This window comes from Balaenoptera borealis (assembly GCF_965194805.1).
Source record: "Balaenoptera borealis genome assembly, chromosome: 9".
Lineage (NCBI taxonomy): Eukaryota > Metazoa > Chordata > Mammalia > Artiodactyla > Balaenopteridae > Balaenoptera > Balaenoptera borealis.
In genome coordinates this window covers 70,582,597-70,603,330 of record NC_138873.1, presented here as the reverse complement: position 1 = coordinate 70,603,330, position 20,734 = coordinate 70,582,597, and the positions used below count along the sequence as shown (strand labels likewise).

General features: G+C 39.8%; 2 long non-coding RNA genes across 10 annotated transcripts in view; one reads left to right on the top strand and one right to left on the bottom strand.

The window, feature by feature from the left end:
* The window catches only part of LOC309635153, a 501,613-nt gene that overhangs the window by 194,593 nt on the left and 286,286 nt on the right, over positions 1–20,734 (top strand). The window contains exon 3 of one of the 6 annotated variants that reach the window (XR_014248671.1): positions 18,630–19,185. The exons of the other annotated variants lie outside the window; for them this stretch is intronic. This is a non-coding gene — a long non-coding RNA (uncharacterized lncRNA). Of the gene's footprint in view, positions 1–18,629; positions 19,186–20,734 lie in introns of those variants that run through there. 6 annotated transcript variants of the gene reach the window in all.
* Positions 3,792–14,311, bottom strand: LOC309635147. 4 transcript variants are annotated; one of them, XR_014248657.1, is made up of 5 exons: positions 12,086–14,311; positions 8,202–8,245; positions 7,972–8,068; positions 6,848–6,899; positions 3,792–4,204 (listed from the first exon to the last, which is right to left on the bottom strand). It is a non-coding gene; the product is annotated as an uncharacterized lncRNA (long non-coding RNA). The 4 variants fall into 4 exon arrangements; XR_014248658.1 differs by having other exon boundaries at positions 12,100–14,309; XR_014248659.1 differs by lacking the exon at positions 6,848–6,899 and adding an exon at positions 7,279–7,434 and having other exon boundaries at positions 12,100–14,304.

Here is a 20,734-nt window from a genome sequence, read left to right as displayed (position 1 = left end):
AAGGTTAAATAATCTTATTATTTAAGGAATAAAGTATTCCACAGCACTATGGCAAGCAGCAGAACTCTGATTGCTCCGCCTTCCGGAGCCAAAATTCTTCTTCCAAAGGCAACTACTTTGAACTCTTTTGGGTGGTTATTTTGGTAGTACCCACAGCTCCAAAACACATACTTTTACTGTTATATCTTGAGTTTTCCATTTCAAGCATTATTCATTGACTTCCTACTGTGGAAGATGAGGATTTAGTTCTTTTCCCTGTCCTATTCCCTCAAACACTCAACAGAGTTCTGTCTCTTCCTCTGTTATGACTTACACCTTCGTTTTGATCGGCTACATCCTTCAGTAGCTTTGAAGGGTATGGATGGTTAGTCTTTTGAGATCTTGCAAGTCTAAAAATGTTCTATTCGACTCCCACACTAATTTTACAATTTCTGTGGGTGCATAACTTCACACTGAAAATAATTGTCTCTCAAAATTTTCTTCAGTCTTTTCTTCTTCTCCTTGGTCTTAGTTTCAGTAATTTCTATTTACTTGTCTTCAAGTTCATTGATCCTTTTTATTTTGCAGTGTTCAATTTGATGTTATCCCAAATATTTAAAAAAATTTAGATATTGTATTTTTTAATTCTAGAAATTCAATTTGATTTTTTTTCTTTTTAGAATTTCCACATCTCTTGAAATTATTCCCTCTTTATATGCATCCTTTTCTGTCAATTTAAAATATTTATAAAGTTATTTAAAAATCTTTGGCTGTTAATTCCATCATCTGGGTCATCTATTCCTCTCCATTTATTGACTATGTTACATTGTCCTTCTTGGCATGTCTATTGACTTATTTTGTATATTGAATATTGTGGATGATACAATGTAGACACTTGATTACCTTCTTTTTTCTCTCCCCCACCCCAGCTTTATTGAGGTATTATTGACAAATACATTGCAACATATTTAAAGTGCACAATGTGATGCTTTGATATATATATATATAGTGAAATGATTCCCACATTCAAGTTAATTAAGACATCTATCACCTCAAATAGTTACCCTTTTTTTGCGGGGTGGGGGGGATAAGAACTTGATTACCTTCTTCTAAAGAGGATTGTCTGATTACTCTGATCCTACAGTGGCCTGGTTATGAACTTTGTTGGGATAGGTTTATTTGTTTTTTTTTCCCTTAGTCTAAAACTTCAGCCCTTAGTTCTGAGATATGGCCTTTAATCCTAAGGTGTGGCTCCTCTGATATCTTAGTAACAGTTCAGGACTTCATCTTAATTGCTATATTCATGCTATTAGGCAGCTGCTAACATCTCACTTCTTATCCTTCCAGCTGCTGCTTCCCACTAGATTCCTTACAGTCTTGCTCTTTGCATTTCGTTTTAGGAGTCAGTAATCATTTGAGGGCATTTAAAAAACTATTTATGTATGTATGTATGTATGTATTTATTTATTTATTTGGCTGTGCCAGGTCTTAGTTGCGGCATGCAGAATCTTTGTTGCTGTGTGCGAGATCTTTGTTGAGGCATGTGGGATCTTTAGTTGCGACATGCGGGCTCTGTTAGTTGTGGCATGCGGGCTCTTAGCTGCGGCATGCAGGATCTAGTTAGGTTTTGTGATTTTCCTCTCTGTAGCTCTCTCCTTTCTGGATTCCCTTCACCCAATTTCCCACCAGTCTGGTAACCTTAAACTTTGATCTCCGACTCCCTAGGCACCTCTCCTTTCTGTATGGGCTCCCCTCCTGTGCATCTGGGAAGTACTATTAGTGGCAACCAGAAAGCACTATAAATGAAAAAGCCTGTTAAATTTGGATATCATTAGTGTACTTCCCTTCTTTCAAGGCTCCTATCTCCTTATTTCTGCCTGCTTTTCATTGCTCTCTAGTGGTTTTAGAAAGTTGTTTTATATTTTGTCCAAAATGTTGATATTTTTATAATAGTTATTAAAGGGAAGATACATCAGGCATAAACTACATTGCTATAACCTAAAATTAATGAAGGTTTTGGAATAATTGAATGGGATAAATTCACAGAACAGGGACTAATCTAACATTGAATGTTAAAAAATATGACTGTCGTTAAAAGGTCTTTGGCCATCCATGATGGATACCTCTCACTTTTCTTGGGACTTTCCCACTTTCTCTCTCCAGATCTATTCTTCTGCCAGTTCCAGGCACCCTAACCTCTGCCTCCCAGTCTTCCGTGTGTAAATTTTAAAATTCCCATTACTTTATCACTTAGCTGTTGACTCCGTAAGCCAGGACACAGAACTGATCCCCTTCACTTTTTACCAGATGAACTCCAACTATAAAAAGTTTTTCATCTGTGAATACTCTTTATTGAATCTTTTTGGGATTATAGAGAGTGGCCATGTCCACCATGCACAGCATTTCCTTTAAAACACCCCCATGCAAGGTTTCTACCTTCCACAGTGTCTCCTCCCTGTTGTCAGCAGGCATTCTCACTTCCCCTGAACACTCCCTGTCTTCAGGGCACCTGCCCTCCCTCTCAGATGATTTTCTCTTTTCTCTTCTACATTTATTTTTCAGAACAGATGAATAAATTGACTTTGGTTGGTTGAGGATCCCCCTGGGTTCTTATCCTCAGTAGCCAGTGGCTCATCTGAACACATAGGTTCTTATCCTCAGAGGAGATACGGCAAGCTCTTATTTCTCTGTCTTATTCCATGATGGTGTCTTGTTCTCATTCTTTCAATCTTTGCTTTCCCAGATTATCTTGGACCTTGTTTTTATTTTATTTTATTTTTCATTATTTTTATATGTAAAAGTGGCCCATAACTTTTTCTAAACAAAAAGGCCATTTCTACACTTTATAAGAGATTTACAAATATATTTTTGGTGCTTTGGTCTTTGTAAATCAGTTGATTTTGGTGAATTATCACAGAGCCATTGATAACTTTGAGGTCCCTATTAACCCTGGATCATATTATTCTATGACTCACTAATGTGAAATAGAAGTAAGTAGGCCTTATTCTATTCTCAGCTATGTAGCTGTTAAATACTAGGCCACACAAAATCATATGCTCTCCAATGACTTATTGTTCATACCAGAGAATAATTATACTGGTTTTTTGTTGTTGTTGTTGTTGTTCTTTTTTTTTTTTTTTTTTTTTTAGTTTGTCCATGGTCACATCAGTGGATGGTGATTATTCCATCTTTATGTATAAGAATAAAGCAGACTGCATGTAAAATGAGAACACCGAGCCCATGCACTGGTGGGAAATCTTTGTCTTGGCTCCCAGTGACTAGTAATCAAGGAGCAAACAATAGTGGTGTTCAGGTTGCCATGAGACTGAGTGTTACGATCCTCTGGATTTAGGTTAACTGTCACTATGGTTTTCTCATAGTCGGTTCTGACATTTCTCAATCACCATAACCTTAGAGTGTCTTGTCTACTCGATAGAAAACACACACACAATGTGGCCTCTACATTGTTGCTTCGTTTTCCTCTCCTTTGGACTTGGGAAGAATCAGCTCATTCAGGGAACGGGAATCTCCCTAACTTCCATAGAGCAACTAGATGCAATAAAGAACAAGGCAAGGATGCAGAACCCATTTTGTTATTTCTAGATCTGGTTGGGCGTCAGGAATAGTATGAAAGAATTTCTTTAAGTGATAGTGAATAATGAAGATTAAGGGCATTTACACATTGATCTTATAAGAGACAAGCTATTTCATTTGTTGGCCGTCCAAGAGCTAAGCTAACAATCATTGTGTCCTTACCATGTACCAGTGCATAACATGTGTTTTTGATCACAAATCATCCTCGCAATAACCAATGAGATAGGTAGCTTTATTATCCTTCATTCACAAATGAGAAATAGGCTGAGGATTACATGAAGTGTTCAAAGTGACAGGTTTTATAAGTGGTGGCACTGGCATTCAAGTCCAGGTGGCCCTGCTCCAGGACCTACACAGTGGACTAGAATTGACACATCAGTTTAGTTAGTCACAGATTTAGTAAATGGGTATGGTCAGCTGATTTCTAGGGGCCCTCTTCTACCCAAAGGTAATAACGTCGAGGACTCCATGGGCCTGTTTCCAAGAACTGATTTTTCCAAGTGCCGAAATCTTCACTGTCTCAGATTGCTCACAAAGATTATCCAGACTTGAGTCTCCACTTCTATGCTTTTTGGAGTGAATATCCCATATTAAGGGCTCTTTTATCAATTGTCATGCATACTTCTTCCCTCTGTATGAAGCATTTGAGATATTAGGAGGGAAAGGAAGAATGAATTAGACAGTAGAAGGAGGTTTTAGTGCAAAAAAAATTGCTTCTCCCTTGCCCTGCTTTTTTTAACCCCAGGAGGAGTCCTGGAGAAAAATGTAGGGTACTCAGACAGTAGCCCACTGGAAACAGGTCCCAATATTTAGAAAGATCTGTGATTTCCCAGTGGCTGGAAATATTTTAGTTGGGAAGCTGATTCAGTGCAAATGGCCTGCAGCACCCCCAGCTGTGCCTGAACAGTTTTGACAGACACTTGAGTCATCAGTTAATGCTCTGCTGTATGCGCAATGAATTAGCTTTATTTATTATCCCTTTTAATGGTTGACATTGCTGGAAATTGTTGTGCTCTACTGTATTTTGTTGTTGTTCTTAATCATACTTTGATTTAGCTTGGTAATGAAAGCCAAGGAAATGTGCTATTATGCAATTTTTGATTCAGATTTAACATGTCCATATTATTTGGCCTAAATGTCTGGCTCTAGAGGAAAAAATCCCCGTAAACTAACAATTGAGTCTTTATCCAATATGAGTATGAGATCAAATCACTGGATTTTGAAAATACTGTGTTTACTAGCCCTGGGTATTTCCTAATAAAGACAGGGTCTGGGGCTGCGGAGCCACTTTGTTTAAAGCATTTGGCTACTGTCATGTAGTGATTCATTCATAATGGTATTTCTCCTCTGGACAAAAAAAAAAAAAAAAAACATTTCAATAAAACGAAAAGGCAGCCTACTTAATGAGAGGAAATATTTGCAAATCATACATCTCATAAGGGACTAATATCCAAAATTAATAAAGAACTTATACAACTAAAAACAAAAACAAACAAAAAAACCCAAACAATCTGATTAAAAAATAGGCAAAAGATCTGAGTAGATATATGTCTCAAAGAAGACATACAGATGGCCAACAGGTACATGAAAAGATGCTCTACATTATTAATCATCAGGGAAATGCAAATCAAACCACAATGAGATATCACCTCACACCTGTTAGAATGGTTATTATCAAAAAGACAAGAAATAACAAGTGTTAGCAAGGAAGTGGAGAAAAGGGAACATTTATGCACTGTTGGTGGGAATGTAAATTGGTGCAGCCACTATAGAAGGCTCCTCAAAAAATTAAAAATAGAACTATCAGATGATCCAGCAATTCCACTTCTGGATATTTATCAGAAGAAAAGGAAAACATTAATTCAAAAAGATGTATGCACCCTCATGTTCATTGCCGCATTATTTACAATAGCCAAGACATGGCTAAGTGTCCTAAGTGTCCACTGATGGACTAATAGATAAAGAAATTGTGTCATATATACAATGGAATACTATTCAGCCATAAAGAAGAAGGAAATCTTGCCATTTGCCACAGCATGAGTGGACTCAAGGGTATTACGTTAAGTGAAGTCAGACAGAGAAAGACAAATACTATATGAAGCTTCTTATATGTGGAATTTAAACTAAGCTCATAGATGCAGAGTACAGATTGGTGGTTGCTAGATGTGGTGGTGAGGGTGTGAGTGGGAGAAATGGGTGAAATTGTTTTTAAGTTCGAATAAGTTGGCAAGAAAAGAGGACTTTTCTGGGCTTCCCTGGTGGCGCAGTGGTTGAGAGTCTGCCTGCTAGTGCAGGGGACACGGGTTCGAGCCCTGGTCTGGGAGGATCCCACATGCCGCGGAGCAACTGGGCCCGTGAGCCACAACTACTGAGCCTGTGCGTCTGGAGCCTGTGCTCTGCAACAAGAGAGGCCGCGATAGTGAAGAGGCCCGCGCACCGCGATGATGAGTGGCCCCCGCTTGCCGCAACTGGAGAAAGCCCTCGCACAGAAACGAAGACCCAACACAGCCAAAAATAAATATAAAAATAAATAAGTAAATAAGACCCGGTGCAACCAAATAAATAAATAAATATTAAAAAAAAAAAAAAGAAAAGAGGACTTTTCTAATGGTGCCTAGATGAAGAGAGAAACTATAATGTCTTTCTTTGTTTTGTGCCACTTGAGAAAAGACTAGATTATCTAAGCTCTAGCTACTGTACTATGTACTTTGATAGTGCATTTTGGCCAGTGGCATGGATAGTATGATTTTTCCTACTTTACTGATGAGAGAGATGAAGTAAAGAAATGTTAACAGAAGTGGCTAATGTCACATAACTGAAGAGCAGATCTTCTGACTTTGACCTAGGGCTCTTTCTGCTACTGCCTGTGATTTTCACACCATATTCCACAGAGATGCCTCGGGTGGTCATGTGTGTTGTGTGGCGATGGGGAAAGGGAAAAGGAGTGTTTGAAGGGAAGGTTGAGCTGATGAGCTCCCCTCCACCTTCAGATCAAAGCAATATTGCCTTGATTCATTTTAGGTACTAGGATTCCACAAGGATTTCATTTAAAAAGAGATTTCAGGTCTAAAAATGCTTGGGCTATAAATGCTTTATTGATATTTCTGGTCTACCCTTTCTCACTTTTTCTTTCCTCTTGCCTTAAACTTTTCTAATTACTTCTCTCTTTTTCTCCAAAAAAAAAAGGCAAAGGATGCATGGTGGTATGTGAATGGCCCCAGGCATGTGCTTGTGAGTTCAGTTCAGTTCAGTTCAATAAACATCCTTTGATTACCTATTCCTTCAATATTCTATTCAGTAGATATTGGTGGAGTCTGTCCTTTGATCTGGGGATACAAACACAAATAACATGTGGTGTCTGTCCTCACCATTGAATGTGTGACTTTGGGGTGGGAGTGAGGAAGTGAATTTCGAGAATGAGGGACCACAGATATTTAGAGATGAGAACTTTCGCTAACCCCACGGTGACATGGGCTAGGTAAAGTTTGGCTTTTGCTGACTCTCCAGTCCTGTGTCAGCATCCTCATTTCTCACACAGGTGAGGTTGAAGGACATCCTCTTAGAACAGCTCTGAAGAGAAAACCAGAAGAGCCAAGAGGACTGTAGTGCCTTCTTGTTCTCACTGGAGTGTTGCCAAGAGAACAGAGTTGAAGCTACAAGTTGGATGCAAGATTCCAATCTTAAGTGTTTTTAGTTAGACTACACCTCTTTTGCTAGCTGGATTGTATTCACACATTTTTTTTTTCAGGCAGGAAAGTCTGTATGTGAGCCCTTAGAAGCTATCAACAGCCAATCTGGATTCAATTAGAATGATAAATGGTCCATCATATTCTGATAGTCTCAGGAGATGCCACATAACCACTGGAAAAAACACACAGAATTCATGAAACATCAATACAATCAATGCATGTATTTTCCTCAAGATGCTATTGTCTCAGCATTAATAGACAGTTACCTGAATTTTAGAGACAAACGTGATAACCCTTAACAAATGCCCATTTTATGTTCTAAGGTTAATTAAATTTATGCTGCAATGTCACTCTTACAGATATTAATGCTCATTGCTCAGGATATAAGGGCAGTTTTAGCTGGGCTTCTAGTGACATAGTAGAGACCTTCCTTGAAATTACTTATTTTGAGAGTTTTCCAATTATTGGTGGCAATCCTGTTAGCAACGCGAGCAGGGAACTTTTCTTTAGCATAATGGACCCTACTTAAAAATCAAGTCTTTGACTCAGGGTTTGACCCGGCTATAGGATTTAGACTTGCTAATGGCTAAGCCATAAACTTCCAACTACTTGCAGGTCTATCCTATAGTGTGTATGTTAGTTTGCTATGGTTACCATAACAATGTACAATGGACTGGGTGGTTTAAGCAACAGAAATTAATTTTCTCACAATTCTGGAGTCTGGAAGTCCAAGATTAAGATGCTGGCAGGGTTGGTTTCCTTTGAGAGCTCTGAGGAAAAGGTCTATTCCAGACTGCTCTTCTTGGCTTTGTGAAAATGAATAAAGGAAAACCTCATTCAAAATGGAGTCAAGAAGCCTGGAAGGAGGAGCTCTCACACATGAACCACTCAACACAGCTGACTTTACAATCCCAGCAGGAAGAAGCTCACGTTACATACCTCAGCAGGAAGAAGGGAAGATTTTCTCCTTGTTCAACAACAACCTAGCCAATGAGAAACTGCTGTAACTCAGCCAATGAGAAACTGCCACAACCCTGAACCCTCACTCTTTCCAATGAACTTTCATTCAAAACAGACCCTCCCAACTTCCTTTCCTCTATAAAAGAACTCTCCTCTCCTTTGTTCTCTGGACTTGCCTATGGTTCCCCATGGTTTGCACACCCTGAATCACAATTCCTTTGCTATTCCTGAATAAACTCCATTTTGCTGGCTAAACCGCTTACATTTTTATTTTAAAGGTTGACAGTCTATAGATGGCCGTCTTCTTCCTATGTCTTCACATGACTTTCCTTCCATGTGTGTCTGTGTCCCAATCTCTTTGTCTAAGGAGACCAGTCACACTGGATTATGCCCATCCCTGTGACCTCATGTTACCTTAATTACCTCTTTAAAGATCTGTCTCCACATACAGTCACATTGTGAGACTCTGGGGCTTAGGAATTCAACATATGAATTTTGAAGGGATACAATTCAGCCCATAGTAGCGTATATTTGGGATAAGGCATCTTAGTTAGAACATTTCATGTAGATATGAATTGGTGCACTTTTTTCAAAATAAACTTTGGCTTCATTAATAACATGGGAAAAACATGAACTGAGATTTTATTTTGGTTTATTATTTTAAGGCTCTAAATACAGGTAACAGATGTATGCACATGTAAGTCTCTCAAGAGAGCTATAAGATACTATAAATGGAAAAAAGAAGATAAACTCTTTGTTATAGAACCGTGGTGATGGACATTACACAAATAGATAACTAGATACTTAAGACTAAGTCCTTATGTGGTAAGAATAAAGAGGAAATGGACACTGTCCGTTTTAAGCCTTAGCGATGGGGTTACAATAAGATTATTATTGTTATGAGACCTTATTTAAAATTGCCTCATGCTGACTGATTTTGAGGAATTAAATATTATTCTGGCGAAATCAGTTATAAGAATTATAGGATTTGTTGAATCCCAAGAGCTGCTTTAGATTAAGTGGCATCAAATTCTGAACAAGATAAGCACATATATCACTATGAAGCCAGCCTCCTGGGTAGTGTTACCGAGCCACTCACTGTAATGCCAGCCTGTTCTCTAGGCCAGTTCAATTGTTGCCTGAAATTCCAGAAATGCAAAGCATCTTCTTGCAAAGTGTACATTTATTTATTTTACAAATAGTTTCTTAGCACTTGCCATGTACTATTCAAATGACTTGAATCTCCTGGCTAATTGAATCTCTATAATAACTATGTGGAAGGCAATACTATAATTACCAATTCCATTTTATAAACAGGGAATCAGAGGCACAGATAGGATAAGTTACTTGTCCATAGTCACACAGCTGGCTAGTGATAATGCTGAGATTCTGGCTCTAAGGTCTGGGCTTTTGCTGACTGTGCCATGCCACAGGAAACTAAGGGAAATGAAGAGAGATTGTGACCCCACATGGACAAGAAGAGGGTGATGCTGAGGAAGGTCCACAAAACAGGCAGAGCAAAAGGGTCTCTGAGGACAGACCAAACGATAGGACTGTGCCCTTTGGTACTGGGTCAGAAGCTGTTTGTTCTCTCACTTCCCACCCCATGACCTCCTCCATCTTCTGGGCCATCTCTCTGTTCCCCTTCACAGCTAACCCACTGGGAAGACTTGTCTGTATTCAGTTTCTATGTCCTCATCTCCTGTTCTCTCTTCTTCCCACTTGAATCTGATTTCCATCCTTTCTGCCTGCTGAAGGGGATCTTGCCAACGTCACCCCTTTCTTGCCACACACAGTGTCCATTTGTTTGTTCTTATCTTAGACAAACTTTCAGAAGCATGCCACACAGTGTGTGCTTCTTTCTTTTCCTGAAACATTTTGTACTCTTAGTATCTCATGGCATTCTCCTTCTTTCCCCCTATCTCATCAGCTACTGCTTCTCAATCTGTTTCTGTCTTCCTTTTATGATGTTGGAATACCTTTCAGGGGCTCCTTCTGGGCCTTCATCTCCTTTCTACTCGTATTATTTTCTTAGGTAATTGCTGTGGACTGAATTGTGCTCCTCCTCAAATTCATATGTTGAAACGGTTGCCAATGTGGCTACATCTGGAAATAGGATCTTTAGGAGGTTAAGATTAAATGAGGTCATAAGGGTGGGGCCTTAACCTGATAGGACTGTGGCATTATAAGAAGAGGAAGATTCTCTCTCTCTCTCTCTCTCTCTCTCTCTCTCTCTCTCTCTCTCTCTCTCTCTCTCTCTCTGCCATATGAGAACACAGTGAGTAGGAAACTGTCTGCAAGCCAGGAAGAGAGGCCTCACCAGAATCTGACCAGGCTGGCACCCTGATCTCAGACTCCTAGCCTCCAGAATTATTAGAAAATAAATTTCTATTGTTTTAAGTCCCTCAGTCTATGGTATTTTGTTATGGCAGTCTGAGCTGACTGATACAGTGATCCCATCAACACTTTGGTTTTAAATGCCATATACTACATGCTGATGACATAAAGATTTATATCTTTAACATTCTCCACTAAGCTTTAAATTCATATATGAAGCTGCCTATCTGACATTTACATTTGATGTGCAATAAATATGTCAAAGTTAATGTCAAGAAGTCTTGATGTTTATCTGCAAATTGGTTTCTCTCTATCTTCCCCTTCTCAGTAAGTAATACCATTGTCTATCCCTCCAGTAACTCAAGCCAAAAATTTGAGTTGTTCTTGAGTCTTTTCTTTCCCTTATTCTCTATGTCTCTTTCATCAGCAATCCCTGTCAGCTTTGCTTCCAGAACATATTTCAAGTCCATCTATTTGTCTCCATCTTCACTTCATAACCTTAACCCAAATTGCTACAGTTGTTTGCTGGATTACAATATTTCTTCCTAGCTAGACATCCTTCAATTCTATTCTCCTGAAAGCAGGGAAACTCACCATCTTAGAAAATAACTTGGACTATGTCACTTACCTGCTTAAAATCTTTCCGTGACCTCCACTTGCCCTTAGAATAAAATCTAAATTCTCTACCATGATCTACAAGGCTCTACTTGTTTGCTGCTATATCTCCCAGAGTTTAGACTAGTGCCTGGCATGCAGTAGGAACTCAATAAGGCAATGTTGAATAGATAAAAGATCTGTTCTTTATATGTCTCACCTTATTTCATACTATTCTCCCCCAACTCATGAACCTTCAACCACACTTGCTTTTTTTATTCTCTTGCAGAAATATTGAAATATTTGGAGAATATGAACTATTAGAGAATATGACATATTTCTTCCTCAGGGCATTTGCATTTATTTCTAGGAAGAATCTTCTTCCCACGATATTTGCATGACTGCCCTCTTGCTTATCATTCAGTTTTCATCTCAAGTGCTGCCTTCTCAGAGGGGCCCACCCTGACTACCCTCTATTCCTTTCTCTATTACATTGCTTCTATATTTAGGTATGCCAAAATTAGGGGTGCCTCTCTGTCTGCTGGAGTAGACCGTAACTGAGATAGAAATTGCATGGTCTTCAAAGACAGAAAACCATTAAAGGGTTTCAATCACCATTTGCTAACAGGGTTGGACTCTTGGATATTCTAGATAAACAGTCCTGGACAAGGATTATTCTTAGGGAGGTTTCCATAGAGACAGTGTGGACACCAGGACACAACTCATATTCAAGCCTCTGTGGGGAAACTCAGCAACTATTCAAGGAAAGAATGTGGATATTCTGAGCCTAGAGTGGATACTGGGGTGTGCTACACAGATCTGCCCTTCAGTACCGAGGCTTCATTGCTCCAGCTGCTGGAAGACTTGCTGCTGACAGTCATAGCTGAGTCCTTCCTCAGGACCTGCCCTCCAGCGAAGGGAGATGCACTTGCCCAAGTATACTCACCCTCCCCAGGGGAGACCCCTTTCAAAGACTAGTTGTTGGAGGTTAGGAGTTACAAAGATCTTGTCCTGTTGTCTTGAGTTGGGACATCTCTGAAAGGCTATCAGCTCCACTGCTTCTTATGGATAGGCACCTACATCACATGTCAGTTTCTCCTCTGCCCACTCCCGCTTCCTCCACTCCCAGTAACTTCACTGATTTGTTATTCCCAAGGGCACACCCAATGATTCACCTAATGCAAATCTGTGTCTCAGACCTTGTTCCAGAGGCATGCTGCCTGTGACAAGCCCTTGTGTTTGTTATCCCAAGACAGAAGTTATGGGCCTGTGGGGATATCCAATTTCCACTTTCCTTTGCTTTATTGGGGTTACAAAGATAAAACTTTCTTTGTAATTAGATATGTATTAAAAGAACACTACAGCAAGATTTCTAAACAAAGAAGCTGTAAGCTGGGGCTTCATTGGGGGCAGATATGTGAACCAATTTAGCCTTCTTTGCTTAAGAACAATAGAAAATAGTTGTAGTCTGCAAATCCCATCAATTTCCTGTGATTTATGAGCAGATTAATACATGCATTTTGGTGTTAGGTGTTTTAGGCACATGTGGATGATTTTCTTGAAAATCTGTCATATCATGCTGTTTTATTTTTTCATAGTACTTGTCATTATGTAAAAGCGTCTTTAGTTTTGGGGTTTATTTACTCACTGTCTTTCTGCTTTCACTAAAATAGGAGCTCCCTGAAAGCAGGGAGCATGTCATTCTTGTTTCCTGCTATAGCCCCAGCTTCCAGCATCTTGCCCAGCATGCAAAAAGTCTTGATAAATGACTGTTACATGAACACTGCTCTGTGCTCTTCTTTCCTCTTTTCTGATGTGTAGGTAAATGGTCAAGGGTCTTTAGTCTGGTGTGTACAGCCAGTGAGAACCCTGAGTCCTGCAGATGCTGATTAAGGTGGAGACGAGGAGGGTCTGGTCCTCCTAGAAGGTTCTTATAAACTGCCAAGAGGGGAGCTAGGACAGGCAAGATTTGAAGCTCATCTGGATGGGAGGCTGCCAGGCCAGGAAGTCAGGACAAGAAGTAGATCATGAAGCCAACAGGAGAATCCAGAAACCAGAGAGCAGGTCTGTGTAGATTACAATGCTGTGAATGTAGGTTTCTGAGCTGGGACTGAATCCAGTGTTGGCCAACTCACTCAATGTGCCTGAGTCCTGAGTTTCCTTATCTATCTAATAAGGTTAATAACAACACCCACGAAGTCTTATTGTGAAGACTTAGCAAATTAAATCTTGCACATGGAACATACAATAAATGTTAGTTCCTTTTTTAATATACAATTTTTAAAGATTACTTTCCAATTACATTTATTAAAAAATATTGTTATAGTCCCCGTGTTGTACAATACGTCCTTGAACCTATCTTATACCCAGTAGTTTATACCTCCTATTCCCCCACCCCTGTATCACCCCTCCTCCCCTCCCCACTGGTAACCACTAATTTGTTCTCTATATCTGTGAGTCTGTTTCTTTTTTGTATTATTCACTAGTCTGTTGTAATTTTTAGATTCCACGTATAGGTGATAGCATACAGTATTTGTCTTTCTCTGTCTGACTTATTTCACTTAGCATAATGCCCTCCAAGTCTACCCGTGTTGCTGCAAATGGCAAAAATTAGAACACTCTCTAACACCATACACAAAAATAAACTCAAAATGGATTAAAGACCTAAATGTAAAACAGGACACTATAAACTCCTAGAGGAAAACATAGGCAGAACACTCTTTGATGTAAATCGCAGCAATATTTTTCTTGGATTGGTCTCCTGAAGTAAAGGTAATAAAAGCAAATATAAACAAATGTTAGTTCTTCTTAAATAAGCCAGCCAGTGGGTCAGAAGGACAGGGCAGAAGCTAGTTGGAGAAGCAAATCTTGTGATTTGTGCACTCACAGAATGAATAACTGAGAGTTAGATGTCTGCCTGCTCATAGTGGCTGGACTTGCCATTTTACCCTTGATCTAGGGCCTAAACCAGAGGTAGCAGGAGCCACAGGACTTTGCAGCTGAGGCAGGATCCTGTGAGCTTTCTCTGCGAGCTCAGGGAAAGCCAGGGAGTCCCACACAAGCGGGACAGGCTCACCATGCAGAATAATTGAGAAGTTGAGGAGCGCAAAAGCAGAACCTAGAGACAGCCCTGCTCTGAGACCCCTGTAATTAGAGGGAGGGAACAGGAAGGCTTACATTTCTGCTTCAGGGAGTCAGCCCAGCAGTCAGCATATCCGAGAGATCAGAAGGTTCTCCTCTCCACCACAGTCTTCTGTGCTGACTTTCAAGCTATGAGCTCCTCTTGACTTAACAGATGAGGTTGGCTCTAGCCTGATCAGTTCTAGGTTTGTGATTTGTGAGCCTGCAACAAGCACAGGCTGTTAAGTCCGCTCTCTGGCAATTTTATCTAGGAGTCCATTTAAGTAAATATCAGCCTTTCTTTTCTCTATAGCCAGAAAAAACTGATCCTGTTAAATTTAATGGCAATGCTTTAAATTAGTGAGTCATCATTCCTCCAATGTGAACTCCCTGTAATGTGCCACGAGACCTTTCTAGCAGCCTGCACTCAGAATTGCAGAGCTGATGTCTCATGGCTAAAATATCTACAGGTTCTGCGCCTGTGAATGAAAGCAGTAGAACGGATTAAGCAGTATCCGAAGCCTGCTTGAGATTTAGAGGGAACACAACACCTTTACTGGTGTTCCTTTCCTTCAGGTAGACTTACTTGCAAGCTTGTCTAAACTTTTGGAATTGTTTCTGTAGGTTACATAATTATAAGGATAGCAAAAGTTGCCTTGAAAGAGCTAGAAAAACCCATAGAATAAAAGGTTGGTAACGATATGAAGTTTGAAATCACCTTGAGAGTCCAACTGATGATTAGGAAAGAGGTTTTTAGATTTGGGGCCAGGTTCTAAAACTTGGGTTCTAGTCACAATTCAACTAAAAACTGGCCATCTGACTGTGGACAAATCATTCCTCCCTCTAGAGTCTTATTCTTCTGGAAAATTGGGAAGGGCTAGTATTAGAACAGATGATTGTCAAGATCCCCTTCAATGCCAACATTCTGGAAAATGACCTCTTCTAGCACATGTGCATGTATGTGTGTGTATGTGAGTGCACACACACACATATGAATACACACACACACACCCCCATAAGGAAGATTGGTCCTAGGTTTCTATCTTAAATAATGGGCTAGATGCCAAGGCTATTTCCTGAGATGGGGAAGTCTGCCATGGGGAATACTGTGCTTTTATTGGAATGTGTTAGGTTTGAGATGCCTGAAAGCAGGTGCCTGCCACATAGGCAAATTAAATACAAATCTAGAGCTGAATTCAGCAGAAGTGAATTTGAGATAGAAGTTTGCAAGTCAGCAGTATACAGATGATATTTAACCCCATGGGAATTTATGGGCTCACCTAGGAATAAAGTTTAGAGAACAAAAGGTGAAATTTCCAAAAGAGGAGTTCCAGGCATGTTTTAAACAATGGAACAGTTGAAGAAGTGTATGATATTCTACGTTGGACATTATTGGAGGATATCAGCCATTTGGGTATTTGTTATTTCTGCTAAAAGAACTCATCAACTTCTTTTCTCTGTTGTTAAACTCTGTTAATGTAAATCTGGTTTATATACTCTCATTCAAGTGGAATCAGATGTGTTTGTGTAAAATAAAAGCTGAAGTGTTCACTACTGGATGCTTACAAGGATCCACTCCCCCCTCCATCATTACAGAACACCATTTTTTGTCCCTGTGTCTCAGGGAAAGTGAGGCAACCTCTAGCTCTAGCCATTGGCCTGATTGGTCTAAGAGTAGTCTCATGTCCTTTGCCTGTGATTGGTTCAGGGATTGTCATGTGACCCAGTTCAGGGCAGTGGAATGAGAGGAGAGATTTTCTGGGGTTTCTGTGGAGCCCTGGGAAATCTATGGATTTTCTGGGGTTTCTGATACTCCTGGGAAAGTTTCGGGAAGTGGCTCCTTTTTCTCCAAAGTTGTTGTGCGTGGATGTGAAGACTAGAAGTGTAAGGACCAAGGATGATTAGGGGAGGGCAAATCTCAGAGAACAGCAGCGAAAAAGAGGAGCAGACCCTGGATAAAGCAAGCCCTGAAGCTCACCTTGTGTCTAGACTTTCACAACTGGTAGCCAGTACATTTCACTTTAAGCAACTTTGAATTGGATTTTTGGTACTTGTGGCTAAAAGTAGCCTCTATGGTATACAGTCTTGCTAAATTAAATAGTTCATTTATAGGTAGAAACTTGCAAAGTACAAAATGTTTGGCTCAATATGTCTTATCTCCAAACATTTCATTTGTGTTTTTAAAATAAAGGTTGAAGCTGCGGCAGAAGTGAAAAGAAACTGTCTTTTCAAGGGTCATATTAAAAGTTCTCGCTTTCATATTTAGCTGTCACTGGCAGACCTCTTTGATGGCTGAGAGGCTCAGGTTCCAGAATTAGATCCTCATTCCCCTTTGTTGATCTTACTGTGAATGCTAACTCTGCCTGTCAGATCACAAGCCCTGAGCTAGAGGTGTGTTAGGAGGGAGAGGGTGAGAGTGAGAATGAGGAACAGGGTTCAAGGGCATGGGTACTTATGAGAGTCAACAACCTGTGAAACGAATCCTGTGACGTTTGCTCAGGGTGACGGAAATGAGAGCGGTTCATAGTTCTAATCTTCCTTATCAATAATGGTTGCAAAAAAGGGAAAGGGAAACCAACATGTATTAAGTAGCTACTATTTTAGAGACACTCTGCTTGGAGCTAGGAGCTTTTGTGCACGTGGGGTGGTAGAGACAGGACACTCTCGTTAAGGTATGTGTCTTCTCTTGCTTGCGTGTTGGGAGGCATATTATTGTATTTAATTCTCAAAGAAGTTCTTTGCAGTGTTATTATTCCTGTGTTTATAGAGTGAACAGAGGCATAGAGAAGTTGAGTAACTGGCTTAAATTCACACATGGTGTTGAATCAAATCAGATTAAGCCACTCTTTTCACTATGTTATTCACACTTCCTCCACCATTCCCATCCTCACCCCTCATTCTCACCCTTACCGCTCTCTTGGGTAAAGTGTCTCAAGTCAGCCTGTCTTAAAATGGGGATAAGGAGTAGTTCTGGGTTACACTTTGCTGGCCTCAGTGATAGGCACAAAATCTGGAGAGACAGTGGTTTCTAAACAATCCCTTCTTCCAGATTCCTTTGCCCAGCTTAACCCGTGGTCTTGCTGGTCAGTTCATTTCCTGGCAGAAGTTTGTGATGTTTATTTGCTTCTGGTCTTACTCTTAGTTTATCTGTTTCCTAGTTATGGTTTTTCAATAGACTCCCTCTCAAACCCAAACAGATTTTTATCAGTTCAGTAAGGATAAAATGTAAGAAGGATCTGAGTGTCCAGGAACAATTACTACTTGCCAAATATACTTTAGCATGCTACATAGTCTTGCTAGCTTCTTCTTCCTGTAAGTGATCTCACCTATGCTTCTCATACATATTACTTCCTGAGGAGAGATGTCTACTTTCTCATTCTTTTGTATTATTTGTCGTTCCTGGTATAGTGCTCTGCAGATAAGAAGTGCTTAGTAGATATCAATACTTGTTAATTGCCAATGTGATTGTAGCAGATGAGTTTCAGTAGTGAGGACTCAGAGGTAACGCAGTTAGGGAAGAAAAACTCAACTTTCTGTTGGAGGCACAAAGATTACTGTACAAACAAGAAATGTCACATTTCTACTTTTTCTTAATCTCAACATCATTTTGACTCAGCCTACATCTTAGTTGTTATTGTGGCTTTCTTCCATTTTGCGTGTTGCACAAGAATTCCAAGACTAACAAGGGTGTGGAGATTAGAGGAGGGCCTTGAGTCTCCATCAACACAACCCCTAATGCCTTCATTTGCAAGCCTGGATTATCCAGATGGGGCCAATGTAATCACAAAGGTTCTTATAAGAGGGAGGCAGGAGGGTCAGGGTTGGAGGAGATGTGACAAAGGAAGCAGAAGTCAGAGAAAGAGAATCAGAGATGCTATACTGCTGCCTTTGAAGATGGAGGAAGGGGCCGTAAGCCAGCGAATGAAGGTGGCCTTTAGAAGCTGGAAAGGGGAAGGAAATGGGTTCTCTTCTAGAGCCTCCAAGGGAATTCAGCCCTTCCCTGATGACACCTTGATTTTTTTCCCCCAAGTGAGACCCATTTTGAACTTCTGACTTCCAGAACCATAAGATAATAAATTTGTGTTTTAAGTCACCAAGTTCGTGGTAATTTGTTATAGCAGCCATAGAAAAAGGATACAGATTTGCAGTATTTTGAAGCTTTGTGTCCTGCTACTTTCTTTCTAAATGGGGGCCTGGAGCAGGACTGTGGTGGTGGGTTGGGTTTGTACCATGGTGCTATTCTCCTGTGCTGCATTGCTGGGATATTGCTTGGAGCAGGGGCTATTCTATGGATTGACAATGATGCTTTTCCATTTTTTTCCCTCACCATTTCTATCTCCCCCTCTATCTCTTCAGTAAATCTCTACATTGAGCTCCAAGTTATGAAGAGATAGACCGTCTTGAATAGAAGAGGGAAAATTCTGTGCAAACAAATCACACATGTATAGCTCAGTAAATCATCTTACCAAATGTACTTACAGAATAAATACATTATAAACAGTGTTTTTTTTGTTTTTTTTTTTAAATTTTTTTAATTTTCTGACTGCGCTGCACGGCATGTGGGATCTTAGTTCCCCGACCAGGGATTGAACCCGCACCCCCTGCATTGGAAGCATGAAGTCTTAACCACTGGACCACCAGGGAAGTCCCTAAGCAGTGGGTTTTGATCCAGGAAAGAATCTCAGATACCCCCGCCTGTCGGATAAATCTGTTTTTGTTGGCTCACTTGCTTTTTTCTTGCTCACAGTGAACCTAAAACTCCTTCTCTGCTACCCTTTATATATGTATTCATATGTGTATGTATCTATGTGGGCATATCTATATGTCAAATTATTATGTATCACTGTATATAAAATTACTATGCATAATCTCACTTCATAAAAGGAATGAAGAGTTAAATTTTTCTAATTTATCATTTTTCTAGAAAAGACTAGTTAGAAAAAATGTTGGTTGCTTTGTGAGAAGAAGGATGGAGCAAATGTTTGTTTGAGGATTATTCTAAGAGTTTTCTTGGAAAACATGGGTTTATGTGCTCTAGATGATGGGACAACAGAACATCGGATGAGATTCTTGGCTCCTTTCAAAGCCATTAATGGTATGTCCCTATTTTTCTTCTGGCAATTGTTAATATATATTTTCTTCTCCTTTGGGCTATAACTGGTAAAATGAACAGTTGAAAAGCAGAGACTTGTATCAAACATTAACCTGGAATGAACTATACTAATTTGCTGAATCTTGAACTGAATCCAAATATTACATTTGTTTTCAGTCATAAATGCTTCAGTTTTCTTCCTAAGAAGTGAACTGGTTTGAACCAGAACTAGCCTGTATATACTTTTCCCCTGAAATCATTGAATTGGGAGAAAGCGGAACTGTCAGAATGTCCCCTGAACAAAATTTGAGCTGAACTATTTCATTTGGTTTGAATCTCTGATGAAAAGGGAATTGTTATCTCCATATGTTTATTTTCATCTCTGGCTTTCCTTTATCTTTTAGGTGCAAAAAGCATGAGGATCTCTTGTTATTCTCTAGCTTTCACAACCATAATTAGTCATACTAAAAATGTTGTACAGAGTTCCAAGTAATATTATCAAAAAGACTCACTCTTATATGGGCACACATAGGGACTGACAAGGGGACAAGTGGAGGCCTACCTGTGACCAGGGAACTAGGAAGAAGTATTCATAATACTAATTGGTCCTTTACCACTTTTTTTAAAAGAGCAATCCATTCATCTTGACTTCCTGCTGGTGTTCCCATTGTGTTGAGACCTTTTTTCATAGGCCTTGAAGATCATTTTGAGTTGGTGCTATCTACTACTTCTCTGAAATTAAATAGGCAGCCTGACTTGGAGGCACAGTTTGGAGGAGGTGTTTCCACAGGGCACCAGCATGGCCAGAGCCAGTGTTTCTGAGGAGGCTTAGGTCTTATCCAGACAGATATCAGGGCCCTGCCTTCTTCCAGGTTGGATGGGTTTTTGGATTAGAGGTAGGAATGGGGGTGCATATGGGGGTTGCCTTACTGGGTAATGATTAGGAAACTTGTCAATATTAGGTTTCTTCTGAATCAACTCTTCTGAGTCAGGCTCTAGATGGAACCCATCTTTCAATATAATAAATTATGCTTTGCTGTAAAATCTACAGTACCGGGTGAAGACCTTTAAAACCATGTATCTTGTCCCTTTGATAGAGAAGGCCAGTTCTCTATAATACTTTCTTTGGAATTTTGTACCAACCTTTCAAAATAAGAAACCCAATCCACACTGGCATGTAGAATAATTCTCTAAAGGGATTATTTTCCTCATAGACTTCCCAATCAAACAAATTTCTTAAGTTTAAGTTTCTTGATTCTACCCATTATTGTGTTTGAACTTTTTTGCCAGGTTATTACCTCCTTCTTTTACTTTTAAACATTTGTAATCAAATATATCTTTCCTTAGTTCTGTTATTTGCTTCACTAAG